This window comes from Rhipicephalus sanguineus, chromosome 10, assembly GCF_013339695.2.
Source record: "Rhipicephalus sanguineus isolate Rsan-2018 chromosome 10, BIME_Rsan_1.4, whole genome shotgun sequence".
Classification (NCBI taxonomy): domain Eukaryota; kingdom Metazoa; phylum Arthropoda; class Arachnida; order Ixodida; family Ixodidae; genus Rhipicephalus; species Rhipicephalus sanguineus.
Genome location: NC_051185.1, coordinates 63,073,489 through 63,078,057, shown reverse-complemented (window position 1 = coordinate 63,078,057; position 4,569 = coordinate 63,073,489).

Genomic DNA, 4,569 nt, shown 5'->3' with positions numbered 1-4,569 from the left:
CGCTCAGCGTGAGTTCGACGTAAAAGTTGATTAGGGGTTGGCGGAAAGCAGCGGGGACCGACTGTTCGCGTGCAATGGATAGCGTCGTGCTTTTCGCGGCCCAGCAACTGGCAGGCATGACACTCTTGAAAAAGAACTGAGGCTCCGGGCGTCAAGGAGGCCCTGCAGAAGGCCAACAGACCTGGTCGTCATACCGCTAGGTATGACGTCCCGGCTACATTAAGGACCGGGTGGCGAAGAGTTACAAAGAGTGGCTTGAAGGAGGATGCTGCAATGACACCGACGGGACGCCGCGAGAAGGGCTTCCCTCAATGAAGTTGCGACGTGGGTGAAGGACGCGCGGAAAGACTTGCCCGCGGAAATTATCGTGACTGGCTTTAAAAAGTGCTGCATTTCCAAACGCAATCGATGGCAGCGAAGTCGACGTCATTTGGGATGCCGAGGATGCCTGCGAAGAATCCGACAACCTTCCTTGCACATCTGACGAACATGACACTCCCGGCAGCGACTAGGGCGCTAAGTTAATTGTAAATAAAGGTGTGGCATGTTTCAATTTTCCTGTTTCTAAAAAAAAAAAAAAAATGGGTCGACCTATTTTCGAATATTTTTTTTTTTTATTTCTCGTAGAGTGCTATAAGTAGGGGTCGACCTATAGTCGTGCCCGACCTATTTTCGAATAAATACGGTATATGATCAGCGGGCACATCGAGTTCACCAAAGAAGCATTCGCCACTGGCGGATGCCGAAGGATCACATGAGGACACGCAGCGATCAAAAGAAAACTGTTTCGGTGCCAGACTGCAGCGTATCTAGAGTTGGAAACAAAGGTTGCACAGTTTAACTGGGAGCCGTGCTCGTGTCGTGATTGCTATTGGTGACCTCAAAGTGCATCCAAATTAATGCTGTTAAGACGGTTGTGACGTTTTGCGAAGGTAATGTTTGAGCCCATCTTCTGACTTTCTGCCATGTGGAACTTACGTGTAAATAAATGGCATTTTTACTGTTCACCATTTGAAATCGCATTTGTTACACAGTAAAGGCGCACGCCTTCTGATGCTTTGGCTATTCCATGTACTTAATTTTTTTCCATTTTCAGTAGTTAGAAGTGGGGGGTTCGACCAATATTCCGGTTTTTACGGTACTCTTGGTGATACGAATCCCAAAGGGGAGTGAAAATATTCATATCACCCGAAATTTCATGCATATCACGAAAAAACTAGCCAAATCAGTTTTGAAACCACAATATATGCACAGAACATTTTATTTCTATAGTACAACGTTGTGTGTCTTTCTGGGACACATGCGAACGGACCAATAAGGGATGGTGCAGCTGTCTATCGCAACCGCGTGCTCCTAGCCCAACCGAAAACCAAGCGCCCAAGTTCGCTCCACCATGATCATAAGCGAACAACAGGAATGCCGAAACGCTTCATGCCTTGTTACGACATTACTGCCTTTAATCTACCGCTGCATTAGCCATGCACCTTCAGAGCTGCATGGTTGGTATCGACAATCGCGTTGATAGCGACCGCGGTTTCGTGTGCAGTGGTTGTGGCTAACGGTAGTTCCGTTTTCAATGCGCTGGCCGTATGCGCTCTCAATGCGGTATTTCCATATGCGCTGGCCGCACACGTGCCTTCAGAACTACGTTGTTACTATCTACGATCCTGTCTACTGCTGTTTAGTCTGCAGTGGTTGCAGCAATTAGCATCACTGACTCTGTGAGCACTAGATAGATGCACGTTTACCTTCAGAGTTTTGTCGTCGCCATACATGATCGTGCCAACAGTGACTGCAGTTTCAGCTGTTTCATGCGCTACATGCACTACAGATTTTCGAGGCCATGCCTCCGCCTGAAGCATCTAATCGGCAAGGCTATCTATCATTGATTATTAGTAGGCAAGCCAAGTGCTGTAGGTTACACGAGGCACATTGGTGTTATAGTCGAATCCCGCCATAACGAATACCGCTACAACGAAATTTCCGCCACAGAAAACAATGCGAAAAATGTCTCGTCACAACGAATACTTTTTCTGGGTATTTCCGCTTGAACGAAGTTTTTGCGAGCCACCACATAAGGAGAAGGAGCTTGCCTAGGATTTCCGCGAAATTCTGCTAGAAACTCGACCATTTCTCATTGCCAGAGCGGTGCGGACGCATCGCAAGACTCGCGTCTTCATCGGAGAACATGCTTTCTGCCACCACACGCACATCCCGATAAATTATCCGCCATTGAGATACTCGATGACAGATCGTCCATCCGCCATGATGCTGCTGGCGGGTTTGATGCGCATGCGGGCCGCAGGAGAATTTTTCTTCAAGAACTCCCACCATTGTTGTGACGTAGCACTCAAAACTAGAGCTGTGCGAATAGCAAAATTTTGGGCGCGAAGCGAATTCGAATAATAAAGATTGAGTGCGAATCTAATCGAATAATTTTGAATAATTTTCGAATATTTCTCAAACATTTTTCGAACTTTTGTGGTCTATAGATGAAATTTCGCTGCAACGAACTTTTTCGCGCGTCCCGTCAATATCGTTGTAGCGGGATTTGACTGTATTGCATACAGTTCAGACTTGGAAGAAATGGAGACATGACCAGGACACACTAGCGTCAAACAATCTTTCCGGTTGGTTTCTGGTTCATGGGGTTTAACCCAAAGGTTTAACAGGCTATGAGAGATGCCATAATGGAGGGCTCCGAATAATTACGACCACTTTAGGTTCTTTAGCGTGCATGGACATCACACAGTGCACAGGCCTCTAGCATTTAGTCTCCATCCAAATGTGACCGCCGTAGCCGAGATCAAACCTGCGTCTTCTGGGTCAGCAGCCAAGAACTGTAACTACTCGGCGATCACTGCGGCTTTAGCACAACTGTGCGTATTAAATGGGCCCTGCAACACCTTTCTGATTTATATTGGAATAGTCTCATTATTGACGTATGACTCTTCACGAGTCATATGCCGCAAACATTTTTCGAATCCGTCAAGTCTAAGTGGTGTTACCAAATTATAGAAATCACGTTCTGCAGCTTTCTCCCTTCACTCAACGCCTCCAGCGCGCGGAAAGCTGCGCGGGGCGTGGAGGGAGGGAGGGCAGAGGTGCGAGGAGGTGCCCAAGAGTTACGTCAGCGCCGGTGGCATTTTTTTCTTCATCTTTTCTCTCTGGCGTCTCGGCGCAACCACGTGGTCTGTGGCGCCACTTCCGGTTCGCTTGCATGGTCGTCGTCGAGCGGAGCCCATCGCACCGTGTATCGCGCGTGCTTGAAAACTGCGAGTCAGTTTGGTAATGTTGGGTGTGCACCTTGAACTGCCGTAGTGTTTTCATCGCTCTGCCAACCATGGACGCAAACCTGCGTGCGCGTTTGGAACGAATGACAGCCAAGATGGGTTTCGACCCACACTCCGATACACTGCCTCGTCGCACTGCTCGCGCTTGAATCGTATTCAACACGGCAAAGCTGCGTGAACCCTTTTCCCAGTGGCGGTACTTCGATGCTGTTTGCTCTTCGAATGCGGGCGCACAGCGAGTGCGGGCTGACAACAAAGAACTAAAGACAAGAAGAAAGGATCGTGGGGCATCGGGCCAGCGCGGACCCATCCCCCGGCTGTCTGCAGCTACCGTGAAAATGCAAGTCTGCTTGGTTGCTGTGTCGCGGTTTCTCGGGAACGTGAGACTACGGGGAGGATATGCCTAGGTACGGCTCGATGACATACTGAACAGACAGCGAGCGGGACTCTCGCCATACAGCGAACACAGGTATCCTAAACTAGCCGGTGCCACCATTGTTATCGGAGAAATGCTGCACCCCTGCCTCAGTCGGTCGTGAGAACGTGCCGATGATGCAGTTTCCAGCTGACGAGGCAACACTTGAACGGCTGCCACTCTCAACGGCAACCGGCGGTGGTCAAAAGCACAGAAATATGCACGATTTCGGCGCTGCGCATGGTGAAGAAAATGCAACCACGCAACTACGAGCTGTCGGTGAGACCGGAAGTGCCAATAGTAATGTTTCTTCGGTGTTTTAACGGCATGATACAATATAAACATACATATTATCTACTTATTGAACTCAAAATTAACAACGAAGGTAATAATGAGAGTGTTATCGTGATTATAACATCAGCCAATGGTGGAACTGCCGACAATCGCGTCATATTTTGCTGACTAATATATCATTTGTCGAGAGAAGAGGGAGCGATTTTCAGCTGACTGAGAATTTATTGTAAATTCCAGGCCGCGCGCTTCGCTATAATATTTGGCTCGCGTGTTCTCGGGAGCCTCGACTACCGATTGGCAGCGCTTTTTGACCCTGCTCAAAAAGTGTTGCAGGGCCCCTTTAAGTTTTGAAAACTGTTTGCAAGCTATTTAAATTGCAAACTATTTTTCAATTTTCAGGTAGTTCATTACAAAGTTCAACTGCCTATACAAACAAGGCAAAAACAGTGCAGCAAGGATAAGGGAGCAAACAAACACCGCAGCACTGAAATTACTACACATGGTCCCAAAGGACAGGGCACATGCAGGGTGTAGGATACGTATGTGAAAACACGGCGCACACGTTTT